Source organism: Erpetoichthys calabaricus, chromosome 1, assembly GCF_900747795.2.
Source record: "Erpetoichthys calabaricus chromosome 1, fErpCal1.3, whole genome shotgun sequence".
NCBI classification, from domain to species: domain Eukaryota; kingdom Metazoa; phylum Chordata; class Cladistia; order Polypteriformes; family Polypteridae; genus Erpetoichthys; species Erpetoichthys calabaricus.
Window position 1 is genome coordinate 9,140,515 of NC_041394.2, and position 23,798 is coordinate 9,164,312.

Below are 23,798 nucleotides of genomic sequence, written 5' to 3' on the forward strand. Positions count from 1 at the left end.
CAACATCATCCAACTCCTTGTCATCTAAATACGTAAATTAATCAAAAGAAATGTTTGTGCATGGCTGTTTGTGTTCTTTGTTACTTTTACAGGCCTCTTTTTACTTTACACAGACAACAAAAAGAATTTGTAATTGCAACCAAAGTAAAAATAGATAGAGTAGTTGGCATGATCTAAGATGAAAAAGGTAAGATGGGCAAGATGAGACGAGAAGGCTGGTGTGTTTTTGTTGTTTTGTAGTGACTAGATGGGGGCTACAGTGGCTCTGTTAAAAGTTGCAATGCTTGTTGCATACTTGAGATTACTTTCACTTAATGTGATTTTGTATGCAAGCAGGGTGGCTGGCCTGATCAGATGATTTATTATAAATGGCTGAATGCCCTTGAAGAAAAAGCATGTGTCCATAGTGTGAAAACAGCTGGGTATTTTCAGTTCTAAGTGTGAAGAATATCTTTAAAAATTTCACTAGAACTCATGCATAGGTGATGATGTTTGGTAGGAACTCATAAATATTTATTGTCTGATGTAACCAAAAGAGGGTATAGTGGTGTCTGCTGACCTGCGCCTCTGATGATTTAAATAAGTCCTCCTGACAGACTGCCTGTCAGAGCAGAGCATGGCTTCCTGTTTTCTCTAACTCTGGCCTGGGTTGAATTAAAAAAAAAATGAATCAATAAATAATAATAATAATAATTGTTGCCACTGCCAAAGTATTATTATAATTATTATTATTATCATTATTATTACAACTATGGGGCTTTGCCCCCTGCTCGCTTCGCTTGCCAAGCCCTGCACCAGCACTACGTGCTAGCCACTCGTGTATGGGGAGGCAGATGTACAATTTAAACAGATTGTTATTTTCATGGAAAATTGTTACATATGCATAATATGTACGTGTCGGGAACTGCAGGTCTGACATTGTGGTCAGCAGCACAGGATCGCCACAGGGGACTGTACTTTCTCCGGTCCTGTTCAGCCTATATACATCGGACTTCCAATACAACTCAGAGTCCTGCCATGTGCAAAAGTTCGCTGACGACACTGCTATCGTGGGCTGCATCAGGAGTGGGCAGGAGAAAGAGTATAGGGACCTAATCAAGGACTTTGTTAAATGGTGCGACTCAAACCACCTACAACTGAACACCAGCAAAACCAAGGAGCTGATGGTGGATTTTAGGAGGACCAGACCCCTCATGGACCCCGTGATCATCACAGGTGTCTGTGTGCAGAGGGTACAGACCTATAAATACCTGGGAGTGCAGCTGGATGATAAATTAGACTGGACTACCAATACTGATGCTCTGTGTAAGAAAGGACAGAACTGGCTATACTTCCTTAGAAGACTGGCGTCCTTCAACATCTGCAATAAGATGCTGCAGATGTTCTATCAGACGGTTGTGGCGAGCGCCCTCTTCTACACGGTGGGGAGGCAGCATAAAGAAGAAGGACGCCTCATGCCTAGACAAACTAGTGAGGAAGGCAGGCTCTATTGTAGGCATGGAGCTGGACAGTTTGACATCTGTGGCAGAGCGACGGGCGCTCAGCAGACTCCTGTCAATCATGGAGAATCCACTGTATCCACTAAACAGGATCATCTCCAGACAGAGGAGCAGCTTCAGCGACAGACTACTATCACCGTCCTGCTCCACTGACAGACTGAGGAGATCGTTCCTCCACCACACTATGTGACTCTTCAATTCCACTCGGGGGGTAAACGTTAACATTATACAAAGTTATTGTCTGTTTTTACCTGCATTTTTATCAATCTTTAATTTAATATTGTTTCTTTATCAGTATGCTGCTGCTGGAGTATGTGAATTTCCCCTTGGGATTAATAAAGTATCTATCTATCTATCTATCTATCTATCTATCTATCTATCTATCTATCTATCTATCTATCTATCTATCTATCTATCTAATAGAACTAACTATTTTACAATACAGCGAATAATTAACCATATTAAAAAATAGTAAAACGTAATAAATTAAATGTAATTTATGTTTCATGTTGTGTTAGAGGTATTCGTTGCGTTATTCATTTTCGTTCTGTTAGGCTTTGAAATTAACATGCAAATACTTTTTAAACTTACACTTTAACCGTACAACTTCAGTAAAAACAATTTTTTGAATTAACATTTCATCAATATTGCATTGAATTTTGATTCCGTGCTTGGATTTACATCGTGACAACACAAAGTCCAACTGCCCGTGAGTGAATATCGTTTCTTTCTCTGTAATAAATAATCCGACTTTTTCGAATGTTTGTCCCTGTGATTTGTTAATTGTCTTTGCAAAAGCTATTCTAACGGGAAACTGTAAACATTTTAATACGAATGGCATTTCAAGATCTCCTTTGGTGTCTAATGTTATCCCCTGAAGATGGACTACATTACTTTTCTTCGATACATCCTTCTTTCTACAGTAATTAGTGAGGTGGAAAACTGGACGGTGTTAACAGTTGTAGATATTCTTTGTGATATTGTAAGTTGATGTTTTCATCTTCCACACCATCACCACCAACTGTTTCAGCAAAGTCTACTGATACGCATTTAACCAATTTGCCGTGTAACCGATCAACAATTTTTGGTGTTAATTCATTTGACTTCATCGTTTCTTGTGCTAGGATTGCCCGTGTACTCATTTCTTCTGGTTGATAACCCTTTGGGATGAAATTCTTCAATACCCTTAGAAGCTGGTTGAGCTTCTAAGCTCCAGTACCGTGGCCCCGATGTAAACCAGGGGGCTACCCTCTCGTGTCCCGAGGGAGGTACTGCTGGTGATTTGTCCACTCTCCCAGTCCTCTCTTCAAAAGGGTGTCCCGGCCGGGCAAAGTCCCCAGCTGTCTATCACACTCATTCTGCAAGCTGTGCTTGTCCATGTGCAATGTTAGCGCAACCTAAAAATGAAACTCATTCATTCTGCTTGCATAACTGGTTTGATTTTAGCGATTCTAATGTGATTCTCTGCACTTTGAAGAGCAAGTGTTGTCGTATATGGCTGGGGGTCAGACCTGGCCGGGATGCCTGGAGGGACCAAGAGGTGGCATATTTGTCCTCCGGGCCACGAGGGGGCAACCACCCTGGAGTAGAAGAGGGCCACGGAAGGGGAGCAGGGAGGCTCAAGTCCATGGAGGCCTGTATCCACCGCCAGGGGGCGCCCCAAGCCTCATGGAGCCCGGAACTTATTTACTTACGCCACACCCATGGAGGACGATCCTTCCAGGGTCACCCGGAGTGCTTCTGGGTGCTCTCCTGACGCTTCAACCACACCAGGACATGACGTCAGGTAGAGCACCTGGAGCTCATCCAGGTGAGGATAAATGGGGTCGCCTCCCTCCTATCAGGGAGCTGGAGTCAGGAGCAGGAGCAGGACGAAGCTCCTGGAGAGAGAGGACAGGTGGCCCAGGGACGAGGAGAGAGAAGGCCCAGGAGAAGTTGTGACTGGAGTTAGAGGCACTGTGAGTTGTGTGGGACTGTGTTGTTGTGTTAACTGGAAGAAAATAAACAAGTATCTTGTATAAAGATGTGGTCTCCGACTGGTGGTGTCCGGGCAAATATCACAGTGTATATACATTATGAAACGCTGATGTACGAAAATATGGGTCAGATTGTGTCTCTTACTACTTCCATACAGTACACAGTATTTCATGTTCCAGTACGGGCAGAGTGGTGACTCTACTGGTGTATGTGGATGAAGACTGTTATCAAGATACAACACAGGAGACAATCAAACGCTATTAATAAACCTGAATTAATTGGTCACTGTCTCTTTAAGTGTAAAGCACGGTCAAATTGAATGGATTTAATGAATGTGTTTAGGAATTGTATTAAAAAATGTAATTGCAGAAATATTTAATGTGTAACTTGTGTTAATTAATAAGCAGCTCTAATTTATATGTATTATTGCTTGTTATATAATCCATTAACATCTGCTAACAAACAACAGAAGGGCTTTTGTGTTACAAATCACAGATAATTTTAATGATGGTTATGGGAATAATGTGACGACACTTTGTACATCAAATCCTGCTTCAAATAGGACCACGTAGCAGCTGGCTAGTCAGAATGCCCATGCTAACCCCTGTAAATGGTCGAAAAAATGCCTACAATGGGCACATGAGCATTAAAACTGGACCTTGGATCGATCAAAGAAGGTCATCTGGTCTGGTGAATCCCATTTTCTGTTGCATCAAGAGGACAGCTGGGTATGTGTGCATGGGAAAAAAGGTGGCACCAAGATGTCCTGTGGGAAGAAGACAAGCAAGTTTGGAGGGACTGCAATGCTATGGGCAATGTTCAGCTGAGAAACACTGCGTCTGGGCACTCATGTGGAAGTTAATTGGATGTGTGTCTTCTACCTAAACACCACTGCAGACCTGGTACACCACTTCAGGACAAGTGGAAGTGGCATCTTTTAACAGGATAATACTCTCTACCAAACTGCACAAATTGTTCGAGGATTGATTGAGGAACATGATGAAGAGTTCAAGGTGTTGTTCTGACCAAATTCTCCCAACATCTGTATGATGTTTTGGAAAAACTATTCCAATCCATTATTCCACTTCACACCTCATGGCCTTGAGACCAAAACCAAAGTACTTCAGATGAGGTCTCACCAGTGCATTATAAAGCTTGAGAAGAACCTCCTTGGACTTGTACTCCACACATCAGGGTGCTATATAACCTAACATTATCACTATATATTATCATGGAAATTCCCATATTTGTTATTGTGGTTCACCTACTGTATTGTTACTGTTAACTATATTGACTTTATGAGTTCTCGGTATCTCCTCTATAGCACCTCACGTGTAAAGCCCTACCTGCACATGGACAGCAGACTCAAGCAAAGAGATTTACCAGCTCAGCACACACAGATCAGACGGTCTTCAGACCTGAGCTACATCTGTGCAAATCATTAAAGATGATGCTTTCTATTGAAGACGTCTCTTCTCAGCTGCTAACCGCTTTGGGAATATCGCAGACACCCTCACCCGGTGCTCTTAACAGTTTTACCCAATCAAAGAGTATAAAATCAATATTATTATAATGTAAAATTTAAATTAATTTAAACACAGAAAATATAGGAAATAGATTTGAAAAAAGGTTAGGAAACATAACAAAATATTGAGAAGAAAGAGACGTGACTATCTCAGAGAGACACTTTCACGTCCCACGAGACGAAACATTGCGACAAGAGATTTAACCAGGCCCGGTGCCGTAAATAAAAGACAAAGAGTACATAACAAAGTGGAATGTCATAAAGAATTCAAAAACGTTGTAATGAAAGTACTAAAATTCGAAAGTCTCCAACAAATGATATTAAAGATTGCATTAGCATAAACAAATGGAAATTATTACTCTGTGAAATAACGGAACAGCGATAAGAGATCAAATATGTTGTTCGGATTTAAACTTTAAGTCGGAGATCGTCTAATTTGTGTTGCCATCAGGGAAAAGTAGTGTTTCTTCCCAACGAAGAGGTGTATCTGTGAGAATTAAAAGGTTTGTTGTTTGGTGAAAGTGAAATCCACATACGCTGTCATGCGTGGGCCACAGAGTTGCACAGATACACAGGAGATTTTAGAGATAGAAATGTTATTCAAACACTTCAAACAAACATAAGTCTCTTTCAGAAGGGAATCAAGCTCTGAGTGTAGTCGGAGGGGACAGTTCCATCTCTCAATTAAAAGAATAGAAAATCTTCCTCTTCATAGGGACGCGCCTAGGGAGCGGGACCTCCCACAGGAGGAGAGCATGTCTGGGGGAGAAGAAAGACAAGGCAGTGAGACAAAAGGACAGCTGCTGTACAGGCTTTTAAATATTCGAAGAGCTGCGCATCACATGGCACGGCAGCAGCAGCAATCCAGCAGCTGATCGAGCAAAGAGGAGGTAAAAAAAAACTGCATTTGTTTTCCATTGTATCACCGTTTAAGAAGGGGTTTCGGAGGAGCAACCACGTCTACTTGGGGTGCGTTCATCCCCCCTCTTCACATACATATAAATAAACTCTGGTTGGTTCATTGGTTTACATCCAAATGACTTATATAAAATAAAAGTCTGCTATATTATATTCTTCTTATACCTTTGAGCTGCGCCGCCACCCTTGAAATTTCTGTTGTCACACACGTGCAAGTAGGAGTCAGCTAAAGGGTCTGAATAATGACAATTCCATGTCCGACCAGGGGGCGTGGGGGTGCACTAGCTGTCTTTCTCGATCCCATGCAGACCCCTCTCAGGAAATCCCACAGGGTTCCGGCACCTTTGATGAAGTCACTTCCAGTTCTGGCATCTTTGAAGATGTCTCTTCCGGTCCCAACTCTGATGATGTCAATTCCACTTCTGGCCCCGGTGACATCACTTCCTCCACTGACCATTAAAGCCTCCATTTTGTCTATATGTGACAGTTCTGTTTTGGACTCAGTCTTGTGAACAACTCACAATCTTTAACTACCTTTTTTCAGCCAGGGCATATTATACAGGTGGTTGCCCCAAACCTTTAGGATGTCTGTTTGTTATTCTTGTGCATATAACGATTGTCCATTCTCGTTTATAGGACATCTGCTGATTTCTTAGTCATCTCTTACTCATCCCTCAGGACATTGTGTATATTATATCAACCTTTCTTCTGGTACATTATTTACTTGACCATCTCAGTATTTTTCCAAAATCAATTCTTATATTTCAGTTTCCATTTGGTTGTTCACTTGACCTTTATCTGGTTTCCTGGTGTGCCTGAACAGGTTTCTGTTATTTATTAAGCCTTTATACTATTTCTTTAAGATGAATGCCATGTTACCCTACAATTTTTCTTCCACATACACCGGGCTAATAAATTACAATAAAGTATTTGTAACAATCTGCTTTTTTAGGATTCTAAAACAATAATCTAAAAGTTATAAGGTTCAAGTCAATTAAATCCAAGAGTTTCAGTCTATAGCAGTTATTTAAAAAGTGTGATATCCACAGACCTTTAGCCACAAAGAGTGTTGGGGAGCCAGTTTGTACTTCAAAGAGGGATTAAATGGCCAAAATAAACAGCAAATCTTCTTCTTCTTCTTCTTCTTTCGGCAGCTCCCGTTAGGGGTTGCCACAGCGGATGAACTTGTTCTATATCTTCCTGTCCTTGTCATCTTGCTCTGTCACCCCCATCACCTGCATTTATGTTAGGTAGAATGCCCAGAAGGGACTGGGTGGTCTCGTGGCCTGGAACCCCTACAGATTTTATTTTTTTTCTCCAGCCGTCTGGAGTTTTTTTTTTGTTTTTTCTGTCCACCCTGGCCATCGGACCTTACTCCTTTCTATGTTAACTAATGTTGTCTTATTTTAATTTTGTATTTTGTCTTTTATTTTTCTTTTCTTCATTATGTAAAGCACTTTGAGCTACTTTTTGTATGAAAATGTGCTATATACATAAATGTTGTTGTTGTTGTTGCATGTCCTCTCTCACCACATCCATAAACCTTCACTTAGGCCTTCCTCTTTTCCTCTTCCCTGGCAGATCTATCCTTAACATCCATTTCCCAATATACTCAGCATCTCTCCTCTGCTCATGTCCAAACCAACGCAATCTCACCTCTCTGACTTTGTCTCCCAAACGTCCCACCTGAGCTGACCCTCTAATGTCCTCATTTCTAATCCTATCCATCCTTGTCACACCCAATGCAAATCTTAGCATATTTAACTCTGCTACCTCAGGCTCTGTCTTCTGCTTTCTGGTCAGTGCCACTGTCTCCAGCCCATATAACATAGCTGGTCTCAATACCATCCTGTAGACCTTCCCTTTCACTCTTGCTGGTACCCGTCTCTCACAAATCACTCCTGACACTCTTCTCCACCCACTCCACCCTGCCTGCACTCTCTTCTTCACTTCTCTTCCACAATCCACATTACTCTGTATTGTTGATCCCAAGTATTTAAACTTATCCACCTTCGCCAACTCTACTCCCTGCATCCTCACCACTCCACTGACCTCCCTCTCATTCACACACATGTATTCTGTCTTGTTCCTACTGACCTTCATTCCTCTCCTCTCCAGAGCATATCTCCACCTCTCCAGGGTATCCTCAACCTGCTCCCTACTATCATTACAGATCACAATGTAATCAACGAACATCACAGTCCACGGGGACTCCTGTCTAATCTCGTCTGTCAACCTGTCCATCACCATTGCAAATAAGAAATGGCACAGAGCCGATCCCTGATATAACCCCACCTCCATCACTCCTACAGCAGACCTCACCACAGTCACACTTCCCTCTTACATATCCTGTACCACTCTTACATACATCTCTGCCACTCCCGACTTTCTCAAATAATAAAATAGCAACAGAAAATAACATTGCTTACAAGTAAGCCAAACTTACAGAGCAAATTAACTTATACAAACTAGATAAAAACATGAAAGTTACAAATGAAAATAGGGACAAAAAAGACAAAACCTAAGAACAGAATTGAGCCCCCACCTGACAAAAAGAGAGGAGGGCCAAGAGCAGGGGCAAGAATAAAAGAAAAATGGGAGGATGTCCTTATAAACCTAATATGAATTTTAAAATTTTAAAAAAGTAAACTTTGCCATATTATAAAAAGTTTTGAAGAGTTCCTCTAAGCTAGAATTTGATTTTTTCCAATTTCAAATAGTACAGAACATTAGTTACCCACTGAATTATAAAAGGTAGCCTGGGATTCTTCCATTTAAGCAAGATAAGTCTGCGTGCTAGTCGAGTGTTACAGGCTTTTACAATTAATTTGTCCTTCTCCAGTGTAAGCCCACTTGGGAGTCCACCAAAAACAGCTCTTCATGGGTTAGCAGTGATTGTGACACCAAGGCTGTCTGATAGGTATTCAAAGATTTTGGTTCAAAATTATGTTAATTTGGAGCACTCCTAAAACATGTGGCCCTGTGAGGCTGGAGCTCGATTGCAATTTTAACAGGCTGGAACAAGATAAATGTGATCAATGGAAGATTTTAAATTGAATGATTGAGTGTTTTGTGCATATGAAGCTGGAGTGTATTCTATGCATGGCTGCCTTCCACTCCTTTTGTGAGATGTCAAGATAAATACCCGTTCCCCACTGTACCCTTAGGGGCGGAATAGACTGAGATGTTTCTATATTTTGTTGAGATGCTGTCAGAGTCTACAAGACTGATCAATACTTTGGAACAGAACTGGGTGGGAAGTGTGGAAAATCAAGTAGCTTCCTTTTAGCAAAAATTCTGCTTTGAAAGTAGGGGAACAAAATTCAGTTGCTGGGAAATTAAATTCGGGTCCTCCCTGCGTGGAGTTTGCATGTTCTCCCCGTGTCTGCATGGGTTTCCTCCGGGTGCTCCGGTTTCCTCCCACAGTCCAAAGACATGTATGTTAGGTGAATTGGAGATTCTAAATTGGCCCTAGTGCGTGCTTGGTGTGTGTGTGTGTGTGTGTCCTGCGGTGGGTTGGCACCCTGCCCGGGATTGGTTCCTGCCTTGCGCCCTGTGTTGGCTGGGATTGGCTCCAGCAGACCCCCATGACCCTGTGTTCGGATTCAGCGGGTTGGAAAATGGATGGATGGATGGAAATTAAATTTAATGCATAATTGTTCAAAAGATGCAAATATGTTATCATTGTACAGTTCTCTAAGCGTCCTAGTTATGAATATTTTCCCAAGGTTAAATATTGTGTAGATTTGGGAAAGTTCAAAAAGGAGAATACAAAAATCTTAGTGATTGGCAAAAATTAATATGATGAAGGTATTAGAAATAAAAATGATCCATTAGGCTTGAAAGTCAAGACAGAGGTAAAGAATTTAGGGGTAATTATTGACTCTGACCTGAATTTTAAATCACATATTAATCCGATTACTAGGACAGCATTTTTTCACTTAAGAAATATAGCAAAAGTTAGATCCCTTATATATTTGCAAGATATTGAAAAATGAGTTCACACTTTTGTTTTAAGTCAGCTATATTACTGTAACCCACTCCTCTCAGGACCACCCAAAAAAGTCATCAATCAGTGCAATTAGTGCAGAATGGAACTGCTAGAATCTTAACTAGGAAAAGAAAATCCGAGCACATCACCCCAGTCATGATGTCACTACACTGGTTTCCTGTGCCTTTTAGAATTAACTTTAAAATACTGCTGATGGTTTAGAAAGCCTTCAATAATCTCACTCAGTCCTATAACTCAGAATGTCTCTCACCTTACACTCCAAATCATAACCTCAGATCTTCAAATGAGGGTCCGCTTAGAATTCCAAGAGCTAAACTTAAAAGAAGTGGTGAGGCGGTCTTCTGCTGTTAGGCACCTAAAATCTGGAATAGCTTACCGTTAGAAATTCACCAGGCTAATACAGCGGAGCACATTAAAAAACTGATAAAAACTCATTATTTTAACATGGCTTTCTCATAGCTTCATTTTAGTGTAACCCTGATATTTTGTTTACAAATTTAATTATCATTATCATATCTCCACAATTAGTACTAACCACTACTTTCTCTGCTGTTCTTTTTCCAGGTCTCTGTAGTGTCAATTTACGCCACCACCACCTGATCAGAATTCCATGCATTCCCTACATTGATAGATTGAAGGCCAGATGTCCACATGACCATCATCTTCTAATTCATCCACGTGAGGCCTTAAAACAATGAGGACTGATTGAGATCATTGATGTTAGGTAGAATGCCTAGATAGGGCTGACTGGATGGTCTTGTGGCCACAGAACCCCTGCAGATTTTGTTTTTTTTCACCAGACATCTGGGGCCTCATGTATAAACGGTGCGTACAAACAGAAATGTTGCGTACGAACCTTTCCACGCTCAAATCGCGATGTATAAAACCTAAACTTGGCGTAAAGCCACGCACATTTCCACGGTAACTCATACCTTGGCGTACGCAATTTCTCCGCTCAGTTTTGCAGACTGGCGGCACCCAGCGTCAAAGCACTGCTGCTGTTCCTGTGTGATCACCCTTTCTTTCTTAGATACACATCCACGGCGGCGGCTTTATCAAATACACTGAAATTAACCGCATATCGTTCATAAATTTAATGCATCTGATTGTAATTAACCTGTAACAATATAATGGTCCACAGAATGGTCAAACTACTGTTCCTGTGTGCTCATCCTTTCTTTCTTAGCTCCACATTCCTGACGCGGCTTTATAAATACACTGAAATTAACTGCATATTGTTTATTAGTGTAATGCATCTGATCGTAATTAACCTGTAGCAATATAATGGTCCAGGGAATAGCCATAGTATTCCAAATACCATAACTGCTTTAGCGTTGTTACGCTCACTGCATCTTGTTCTTCTTTTTGCTGCTCCCGTTAAGGGTTGCCACTGCGGATCATCTTTTTCCATATTACTCTCACTGCACCACTCGGAGTATTTATATCACTGTATCTGAGTGTGAATCACAGCAGCAGATGATCGGAAAGAGAATTATCGGTATACAGTTTCAAGTACACACTACCTCAACCACGGCATAAAGCGTCAAAGCCTTTCCTGTACGGACCTCGCGTTTCAGAAACAGTTTCATCCCAAGAACTATAAACGCACTCAATCAGTCCATCAAGTGCTCCTTGTAGAACTGTTTGTACTTATAAGTACAATCACCTCACTGTAAACGTACACTACAGTTATAATATTGCACAACCTGCACCACTTTATAAAGCGCGTATGATGACGATATCATTTTTAAGATGAAATGCAGCAAAATATGTTGCTTATAGTATACAGATAAAACTTTAACTTCATTTAAATAATCTGTATTGTTAATAATTAAACATGTGAGGACACGGTGCCGCAGCGTATAGCTAGTTCAAGGATAGCTCCTGCCTTGCGCTGTATTCTTGCTGGTGCTGACGCGACACTGGAAGGATAGACGAATAGAATAATTAAACATGTACTACGAAGATATTTCAATGTTCCTTAAAAGTTTTGAAGAATCGGCGTTCTAAGCTTACAAATGGCTTAACATCTATTACAGAGCTGATTGTGTGGCGATTGGAGAAAGAAAAGTATGGACAGGAAATGGAGGTTAGTACGTTTGAAAGAGACAGTACTTTTGTAATAAATTATTTCATCGAAGGTCGCACATGGTGCAGCAAGCCTCTTGCGTGAGATATGAACAATCACTGCGCCACCGTGTTCCCATGTTTAATAACATGCTTTCATTCCTATCATCATGAAAATGATATCACGTATACATCTCAGTATTTTAATTATTCAGAGAGCTGTAATATCTCGAATGTAATGCATTCTGTGTCCTGTCGGAGAAAGAGAAAGAACGGAAGCACGTAGTGATTCACACACATAGAGCACATAGAAGATGAAACACAGAACAAAGCATTTAACGTGCTACTTGAGAGACTAGTAAAATAAACGATTTTAAGATGAAGTTTATGATGTTCTACTTTAATGGCAAAATAAACTACGTGATTAAAGTGGAAATTTCGAGATTAAAGTTGACATTTCGTGCTTTTTTCCCACTGTGTGCCTATGTATTTTGTTTGTACCCTAATAAGCTTTCATATGACACTCAGACGGTCCGCTACGACTTGCCTTTTCATGGCGACTTTGATATGTGATTTCTTTTTTATTTCGGGCACTGTGCGACTTTGTGAATTTGATCTTTCGAGTTTTTCCGACACTCTGTCACTCGATCAACTTTCTTTTGTTGATTATACCACTGTTTAAACCAACAAATAGTACGTTTTTCCTTTGCCTCCACTTGGTATTCGCTGAAATTCTTATATATCCCCCTGTGCTTTTCCCATTGTCTTTTCACAGAAGGCTATTTATATTGATTTGCATATTCAAAGAGGCGTAATTCTGGGAGGAGTTGGGGCGGGACAGAAGGCGCGTGCACTTGCGTTACTTTTCATGCTGATCGGGATTTATGTAGTGGAAGAACGTGAAAGTATGCATGCGCACAGATTCCTGCATCTGGATTTTTCTGTGCGTACGCACAATCCCTCTTTTGTGCTTACGCCATGTTATAGTGTGAGTTCTACGCACGGCGTTATACATGATGCCCCTTGAGTTTTTTTTTTTTTTGTTGTTGTTTTGTTCTCCCTGGCCATCGGACCTTACTTTTATTCTATGTTAATTAGTATTGCCTAATCTTATTTTTATATTTTTCTTTTTTCTCTTTCTTCATCTTGTAAAGCACGTTGAGCTACATCATTTGTATGAAAACATGCTATAGAAATAAATGTTATTGCTGTTGTTGCTGTTGTTATTATGTAGAAGATCAAAAGATAAAAGCTTCTCTGTCTTGAAATGTGTCCTAAATTGATATTCTGAGTGATTGGTGAAAAATTGGATTTTTGGTATATTGACAAAATCTGTTGACTGAGGCACAAAGCATTGCATACAAAGAAGTACCGCATGATTTTATTTCCATTGCAGACCTGGGGGGTATTTTTCGTATGTGGATTAGTCGTTTAGCTGGATATAATGGTTGAAGATTTGGCCTGATCCTGGATCTGTCGGTTTTTCGAAACTCTTGCTGGACATGTTGTCATAGCAGCACACCCTAATCCTCAGACCTGCTCGGAGCAGGTTTGTTCGATGTAAACAAGGATTAGCTCACACACTTAATCAGTGTCCGTGCGTGGAATTCATTCAGTCATGACTTCGCCGTTCATGAATGAGCGACCAATTGATATATTGGTGCGCAAATTATAAGACGAGAATTTCATATAGAGAGGGTTTTGCGCGATCGGCAAGATCCTTTATGGCTTCCGGAGGAAATTCTTTTCGAAAGATACCACTTTACCCTGGGGGGAATATTGTACCTCAAAAATTTATTAGCACCTTATTTTCGAAGTCAAACTTGACGAAGTCGGGCTCTCACAACCACACAGACAGTATGCATTGCTTTGAGGTTTTTTGCAAGCGGCACTTTTTTATATACTGTAGGCGATGCGGAAAATCTATCTAAAAGTGCAGTTTGCCAGGCAATTCGTAAAGTCTGTTTGGCTCTGAAATATTTCCTTCGCGTTTTCATAGTGTTTCCTGGACACCTGCGTGTGCAGACAATAAAAGAGGCGTTTCATGCCATTGCAGGTAGGTAATACACAGGCAAAAACACCCACAGTTCCATGAAGAATCTCACAATCAGCCTAACATTCTCATTACCCAGGATTTCCAAATGTGATCGGGGCACATGCGACTGATCACAGTGGGGTTTGATCAAACATTTATAAAATGTATCTCTTCTCCTGATGAATAATCAGACACAGTGTCTTCATCAAATATTTGACCTTCATCAATATCTCGTTGGTCAGACACAGGTTCAAGGGATATGACATTCCCTGCAACTGACCCAACAAAAAAAGAGGGCTATATGGAACATACCTATGGCACACATGGAGGACAAATATATGCAATGACCATCCTTTACCTGAAATGAAGTGACCACTGCATCCTGCCACTGGTTCTGAGGAGGAGCTTCCCCCTGGAATGCCCTCAGAAACTGGGCATTTTGCTGGAGAGCCAACTCTTCTGCAGGGGTTAGGTCTGGACCATGTGGACCTTCACCTGTTTTTTGCTTGTCTGCCTTCTTATTAGCTTTAAAATGAATGTTCTTTGCATTATATATGATTCTTTATGTCAACACTTTAAATAGTTATATACCAATATTTACCAGTTTGAAGTATATTCTTGTACTTCACTTTAACCTGTTCCCGTGTTCTCCTTGTGCTCACGTTTGATCTGGAATTATGACATATTAAATAATAATTAATCTGACACGTAGAAAATGAAACGCTGCTTTCAGTAAGTACAATGCACATGCGTTTAATTTGTCGACCACTTTTTGCCAGCCGTCTTTTCTGGTTTGGGCTGCTTTTGCAGTGTTACCCCTTGTGCATATTAAATCTTGAAATTCTTCATGTCTTTCGAATGAAAGGTCTTGCTCCGCTTGTGTGAAAAAAAAATGCACCCGTTCTTTTGTCATTTTGTTACAGCCTATCAAAGACTTGCTGATCATGTTTTCTAGACTCAATATATATGGGCTTTTCACTCAGCGCGGGCGCGCGCATTCATCTCGGATGATTAGATCCAGCTCGACTAATCTAATACATGGCTGAAAAACGGACTTATCACAGATGAGTTTCACCGGCATTAACTCATCCAAGATGAAGCATCTGATCTCAGATGATTTAAGCGACGTACGGAAAATACCCCCCAGGCTGGTGTAAATTCATATATTTCTGTCAGTTTCCAAGTCTTTATAGCTTGTATATTTGCCTCCCAGTGATAAAACTAAAATTTAGGTAGTGCCATGCCACCTTCTGCTTTAGGTCTTTGTAGAGTGGACATCACTGATTTCATATGAACGAGGTTATAATCAAGCTTAGTTTTTTAAAGAATGATTTGTTAATGTTTATAGGGAAATTGTGAAAGTTCTGTTTCCTCGAGCAGTCCATCTCAGTTGCTGGTAGTCAACAAACTGACCGCCTCCTTCTGGCCCCCAGTGGTTTTATAGTCCTGATTTCCAGAAGGGGTGGGATCTAAAATTGTGGACCCAGAAGTGACTTTACTCATCTTCTGGCTGACATTCCCCTGAACTGCAGATGGAAAGAGAGGTTGTGTTAACAAAAGCGCTCCCTTTCCAGCCAGGGTGGTATTGCTTACCTCTGTTGAGTTTCAAGGGTATGTCCTGACAAAAGATACACAAGATTTGCATCCAGATTGTAGAAGTTTAAGGAGGCTTTGATAAAGTAAAGGAAAAAGGTGCAGGTTTCCTAAATGCTGTCTGTTTAGTCAGATGTCCTAATTGCTGGCAGGGTAATCAGTTGTTGTGGTGTGAAATTTTGCATTGTCACAAAGTGGACGCTTGGTGGCACTGTTGCTTACCTTTACCCCAACAGACAAACACTGGACACAGGTTAAAAGTGCTAAGAATATTTTTTACTTTCTTTCATAAAGTGCCCCAAAGCACCTCCACCACAACAAACAGGCAATAACTATAATAATAATAATACAATAATTAAACAATTCTCTCGTCCCAGCAGCTCCGTCACACTCCCTCCCAACTCCTGCTCGCCTGCTGGGTCTCCACCAGTCCTTTATATAGTCCTTGAGCCGGAAGTGCTTCTGTCCCCATGACTTAGAAGTACTTCCGGGCTATATTGGAAATGGAAATCCCGTGTCTCCCTACAGCGTCTCCTTTGCGGCACCCACGGTACCCAACAGGGCTGTAAAGCCGAATTCCATTTCTCATAGTGCCCTGTGGGAATCTGGGGCACTGCTAAGCTGCATTGGAAGTCACCATCTAGCGTCCTGGGGATTCCGACGTCCATCACAGCATATAAGTTGATAAATATTTTGTATATCTTTATTTGTATGGTTAAGAACCCCCAACCTCTTCTAGGACTGAGTGTCTTTGTAATTGTACGACAAGGTTGGGGTAACTGCCTCAGACCAGTTTGGCAGGGCTCTCCCAGTCAAACCCTGCATGGAGGCCAACTACCTAGCTGGCAAACTTCACCTTAACAAATGGTTTTGGGGGCAGGTGTGAAAGGTATTCTGTGCCCCATTGGTCTGAAGTATGGCTGTTTGGAATTGGCTTTTATCAGAAGCTATTAAGTACCATGACACCCTATTGGCTGTAGGGTTTGGACTCTATAAATTTTCTTGCTTTACGCCTCCCTATCTCTCTCATACCAACTGATGAAGGAGCATTTCACACACCATGATCTGAAAAAGACCACACTGAGTAGCACAGCTCGGCAGTCATATTGAGACAGGCATGGGGCCTGTTCTGAAGAAAGCTGACCAAAAATGATGCCTTTAACTAGAGACATTTAAATTAACTGCAAGTCTGAGTCTACACATAAGCATTTATCAGGTTGTATGGTTGCCAATATTCAAATGTACTTTGCTTATTGTTATTATTTATGAATATTATCAATAATACATTATTTAAAGTTATAACTTAACTCCTGCTTGTCTTTTACTACACCTAATTGAATGAGATTATAGATGTAGAAGGGAAGGTGAGGAGAAGTTATAAAGTACAATACCTTATAAACAGTGCTAAGTCTGTGAGATTTGTGGCATTCTGACAAAGGCTACACATTAATAATACAAAAGGGGAAAGTAGAGTAATATATTACTCTACCATATATAAAACATCAGTGTTAGGTTTTGAGTTGTATTTGCAGTCAAGTTCCTATTTTTAATGTATTGTGTCACACAAAAGCGCATGGGGAACAGCTTAAGGACCCGACACGCACTGCGACAAGTCGTGCTGGGTACTAACCTCTCTTTCTCTTTTCCCGCAGAAAGAACGAAGCACCGCAGCCATAACTTTTCTGGGACGCCTACTGAAACCAGCCATTGTGAATTTCCCCTTGAGATTAATAAAGTATCTATCTATCTATCTATCTATCTATCTATCTATCTATCTATCTATCTATCTATCTATCTATCTATCTATCTATCTATCTTTTATATAGTCTCTTTCCTATCTATCTATCTATCTATCTATCTATCTATCTATCTATCTATCTATCTATCTATCTATCTATCTATCTATCTATCTATCTATCTATTTCCAGGTTCCTTTCTAACCTCTGATCCCCTCCTGATGACGTTACCTTCCCATCCATCACCACGGCTTTCCCAGCATCACTTTACTTCACTTCCGCCCCCCTCACCCCCCACCCCCACCCCTTATAAATTGTCCGTCCAGCCATCTTTTTTTTGTCTGTTGTACTTTGATGAAAACATTGACCTTAAAAATTTTGCTTTACAGTATATGGGGCCAAAAAATCCCAAACCTTCATACTTTGTGGTCTGCTTCATTACATTTGTTTAATTCATAATACATTATTGTGAGTTTTGAATGTTTATTCTTCAGATGGTCCATTTCTATGCCAATACAGTCATTTTCTAACCCGTTGATTCCTGAATAGGATCATGGGGGCTGCTGATGCCCCTCCCAGCTAGCATAGGGAACACAGCACAAACAAACCCTGGACAAGTCCATAGTCCATAGCATAGTCCTGTCAATAGCAGGGCACAGTCATTTATTTTTTGGTGACAACAAAATGAAGTGTGCACATCCAGGCACTGAAATCCAATATTCATTTCTTAGAAATATTTTTTTTATCTATTATATTTGTTGTTCGTTTTTATAGCTGATTTCCATTGATTATAAGCCTGCGGGAGACATCAGTGAAGCTAATGACCCACATCTCTGACAGCTTAAGACTACCAGCGGTGTTGCCAAATTGAAACCTAACAGTTGACTCAATGTATTAAAAAAAAATCCCTCCAGGCAAATCCAAGGAATTTACACAACTGAACGGTAAGATGTCTACTGACCTGGAGGATCTAACAAAGTGAAATAAATTACCAGTGTGTTCCCATGAGCCCCCAAAGGCCAGTCTTAACTCAATCAATTTGATTAGTTGAACATCCCCACGGGGACATGTAATTTGGTTTCAAAGAGCAATTCATGTTTGCTCAATCATTCTGCTGACCAGTGACATTTAAATATTTTCACTCTGGATATCCTTAGTCGGACACATGGACCTTCTGTACACTGCAAAAAGTCCACTGCCGAGGCATCTGCAAAGACTGCTTTTTTAACCCTTAAACCCTTATGTGAATTTCCCTTTGGGATTAATAAAGTATCTATCTATCTATCTATCTATCTATCTATCTATCTATCTATCTATCTATCTATCTATCTATCTATCTATCTATCTATTATATAGTGCTTTTCACATCTATCTATCTATCTATCTATCTATCTATCTATCTATCTATCTATCTATCTATCTATCTATTTATCTAATATATAGTGCCTTCCATATCTATCTATCTATCTATCTATCTATCTATCTATCTATCTATCTATCTATCTATCTATCTATCTATCTATCTATCTATCTATCTATCTATTATATATTGCCTTTCACATCTATCTATCTATCTATCTATCTATCTATCTATCTATCTATCTATCTATCTATCTATCTATCTATCTATCTATCTATCTATCTAATATATAGTGCCTTCCATATCTATCTATCTATCTATCTATCTATCTATCTATCTATCTATCTATCTATCTATCTATCTATCTATCTATCTATCTATCTATCTATCTATCTATCTATCTATCTATTATATAGTGCTTTTCACATCTATCTATCTATCTATCTATCTATCTATCTATCTATCTATCTATCTATCTATCTATCTATCTATCTATCTATCTATCTATTATATAGTGCTTTTCACATCTATCTATCTATCTATCTATCTATCTATCTATCTATCTATCTATCTATCTATCTATCTATCTATCTATCTATCTATCTACTATATAGTGCCTTCCATATCTATCTATCTATCTATCTATCTATCTATCTATCTATCTATCTATCTATCTATCTATCTATCTATCTATCTATCTATCTATCTATCTATCTATCTATCTATCTGTCTATCTATCTATCTATTATATAGTGCCTTTCACATCTATCTATCTATCTATCTATCTATCTATCTATCTATCTATCTATCTATCTATCTATCTATCTATCTATCTATCTATCTATCTATCTATCTATCTATCTATCTATCTATCTATCTAAACCGCCACGCCACATACTTTGGGGGTGAATGTCCAACCCCGGACACCAAATACTTTTTTTGCAGCACTTTTTAAGGAAACCTCACAAATCACCAAGAAAAAGTGAAATTTTAATAGGACACATATTTTTTTCATGCAAAGAGCATCACAATTACTGCAACACTGATCATTTTACACTGCCAATGAGCTGTAAAAACTATAAATAAATACTGCGACAATCTATTATTTTATGTACAAGGTGCAAGTGACGGCATTGGTGAAATTCAGTAAATCACTGAGCCAACTGCGCTTGAACTGGCTGCACGCAAGCACACAGAGGCCAACACTGATGCCAGCAGGCTACTCTAATGCAGTGACTGAGTGGCTAGGGGGCACCAGTGGTCATGAGCTGGCTGCTCAACGAATGCACGGCACGGACTGATCAGCTGCGCCATGCTGGCAAATTGCACTGGGAAGCGACTATAGCAGGTTCCGGTGGTTTAAGGGTTAACAGGGGGCTGCGGGGTCACCCCTGTTGAGTGAATAAGCAGGGCTTGACGGCTCCCCATGGAGTGCTCAATGAATGTACGTCGCCGAAGATACTCGGCTCTGACCTGCTGGAAAAACTGACGGTTTAAGGGTTAAACTTTCAAGTGTTTTAAATCTCGTGACTCCAGGAGATCAGACTCATCTACAATTCCCAACTAAAAAGCTCCAAAATATGAATTTATTCATCAAAAGAAAATAGAACTAGAAGAACAACAAAAGGCAGTGACCCTAATCCTCCTGGAGATCACAGTAGTGCATGATTAATAGCCGAGGATCCCCAAAGTAACTAATAATAATAATAATAATTCTTTGCATTTATATAGCGTAGAGTGGTCAGTCTGACTGACTGAGTCAGAACATATTCAGACTTTTTGCACACTTTATTGTGTTGCATATTTATTATTAGCTAAACAAATTTGACAATCTGCCCATCAAGCTACACTCAATAACCCATAATGACAAATTGAAAACATGTTTTATAGAAAGTTTACAAATCTATGAGCAATCAAAAGCTGACGTTTTCAAGCCCCTTTTTCAAATTGTTCTCAGGTGCCTCCTCATTGTTTTAATTCTCCTTGAGATGCGTCGAGCTCCTGATTGGAGTCAAAATGAATTGTTTGACATCATTGAGAAAGCCACACATGAATCTGTGTATAGAAGGTCCAACAATTCACACTGCATGTTGGGGCAAAAAGCATACCATAAAATCCAAGGAACTCTCTGTAGAACTCCAAAATTAAATTGTGGCGAGGCATTGACTAGGACAAAGGGATAAAACCATTTTGAAAGCATTGGGTGTTCCCAGGATCAAAGTGGGCTCAATAAATGTAAAATGGGAGAAGTTCAGAACCACCAGGACTCCTCCTACTAAATAATGGAATAGTTCACTTTCTTTCTGATTTCTAGCTTCTGTTTTAGAAACTGCTGCTGTAAGAAATTTAAAGAAAGATTTTACAGAAAGCTGGAGTAAATCCTGAGTGTTTAGCTAATTACAGGTCCATTTCTCAACATCCATCTTTCTAAAATTCTGGAACATGCTGTGGCTGTACAACTGCAGGCTCACATGCTTGTAAGTCTTCTAGTTGAACCACTCCAGTGTGGATTTCGCTCGGTCACAGCACCAGGACAGCTCAGATTGGAGTCCACCTGTGGTGAAATGAATTGATTGAACATCAACTTACACTGCATGTTAGGACAATAACCAAGCCAGGAAGTCCAAGCAACTCTCAAGACCTTGAAAAGCCTTGAGTAGTCCCAGGAGCACAGTGGCCTCAATAAATGTGAAGTGGGAGAAGTTCAGAACCACCAGGACTCTTCCTAGATCTGTCTGTCTGGCCAAACTGATCTGAGGAAAAACTTAAAGAAACTCTGTGATGGAATGTGTGATTTTCTACACTGTGGTATACTGGGCTGGTAACACCACTTCAAGAGAGGCCCACTGAGTCAACAAACTATTTAGAAAGGCCAGGCTCAGTTATGGGACACAATCTGGATCCCCAAAAGGTGGCAGAGGAGGAAAGAATGAAAACAAAAACTGAGTGTCATTATGGGCAATGCTGCAGATCCTCTCTGTGACACACCAACACTGAGGACTGTCATGCAACAAATTTTTCAACAAAAGTGTGCTAAGAAACAAGACGGGGGCTCATTTATACCAACATCAGTATACCTGTATAACACCTCATTGGGAATGGGATGACCAAATCAGATGTTTTTCATTCTTTTTAATTTTCTTCTTTTTTAGTCATTCAGGTGTGCGTTCAAAATATATTCTATCTATCTATCTATCTATCTATCTATCTATCTATCTATCTATCTATCTATCTATCTATCTATCTATCTATCTATCTATCTATCTATCTATCTATCTATCTGATATAGTGCAATTCATATCAATCAATTTATCAATTGTGGGAAGTCGATAGATAGAATGTGTGAGTCACTGTCTTACACCCCAAAAACATGAGGCTGAGTCTCAATCTTCAGAATGATCAGCTTTATTAACAACTTCAAAGAGGAACAGCAAGCATATTAATTGAAGCAGGAGCTGCCACTATATGACACACGAACACAGAAAGCAAGCAGTGACTTCATTAGTCATTCCACCTCGGCTCCTTCCTTCAATCCAGGCACTGATAATACTCCTCCTCAGGTTGATCTCGCGGCTGTGGATTCACGATCAAGGATCGAATTGTCCTGGAGGAGAGGGGACAAACAGAAAGTGGGCCAGGTCATTGGCCAAATTAAAATACCCCCCAAGGTCGGCAATCAGTCCCTGGCCGACGAATGCTCTGTGCAGGAAGCTGTGAGCTAACTCGTTGTCGCAGTGGTGAGTTTTCTATGGCCAATGGACACTCTGTGCGGGAAGCTGTGAGTGATCTTGTTGTTTCAATGGTTAGTTTTCTATAGCCGACGGACACTCTACTGTGTAATGGGGCCTTGAAGGCACTGTCGAAGCAAGACATATAGCTTGTACGTCACGATAGATAGATAGATAGATAGATAGATAGATAGATAGATAGATAGATAGATAGATAGATAGATAGATAGATAGATAGATAGATAGATAGATAGATAGATAGATAGATAGATATTTACCAGCTGGGGTTTGACAATACATTTCCCAAACCCCCCACATTTTTGGATGTTTCTGGGACTCTCAGTTCAGCACATAATGGGCCTCAATGCTCTTTAGTTCCTTTCTTGTAGATGGGAAACTTTACTGTGACCAGGGAGCACTAAAGGGTGACCAGATGTATTATGTATGCTTTTCCATATTGCTATTAAATTTGCATTATTTACAATATTAATAAAACAGAAATACTAGATGGCTGTGAAAGCCTATTTTTTATTATGCAGTTACTTTTATATTATTTTACCATTCATGCGTGCTATTTATTGTAGGGAAGTAACTGTGCAGAAATTGCACTGGGTTGGCACAGGAGTCATCTGATTGCCCCTGTGGGTAGAAGGGGGTCAGTAGAAGGTATCCTAGAACATTGTACAGGTGAACATCAATTGCCTTTCTCTTTTCTTCTTTTATTATTCTTTTGAAATACTCCATTGTTCTCACTTTTATTAGTTTTTCTTTTTCTTTAATGTTTCTTCTCTGTGGTTTGACGTCTCAGCAAACAATCCAAAATATTTTTCCTTTTCTTGCTTTGAATAACACAGGTGAGCCCTACAGATTTTCTCATTTTGGCTTTTGTTTCAATGTTTAAAGAATTTATTTAGTTTAATCGTCTGTCTTTTTGGGACATACATAAAATATAAATTTGAACCCCAGCCAGGGGAGGAAACCTGGCTGAACTATGAAACCCTGGAGCTACTAGTGGACTAATGATCAAAAGTCATAGTTCTGTCTGATTGTGTCCTTTGTTGTACATTTAAGTTCATTCTCATGTCTTTTTGTGGAATTTGAAGTATTTTCCATATGTTTATCATATAGGTTTAGGTTGTGTTTATTATGTTTCATTTTTTGTGTAGTTTAGTTTCTATGAGTGATTATGGGTTCTGTTATATCCCTTGTGCTCTCTGGGTGGTCCCCTAAGAGGCACAGCCACCTGTCTGTCTCAGTGTGGAACAAACCCTAGCCCTATAAAAGTCTGAGGAGACCTACTGATGGAATGCAGTTGATTTAAATTGTTGGCTTTGGTGAGTTCTACAGT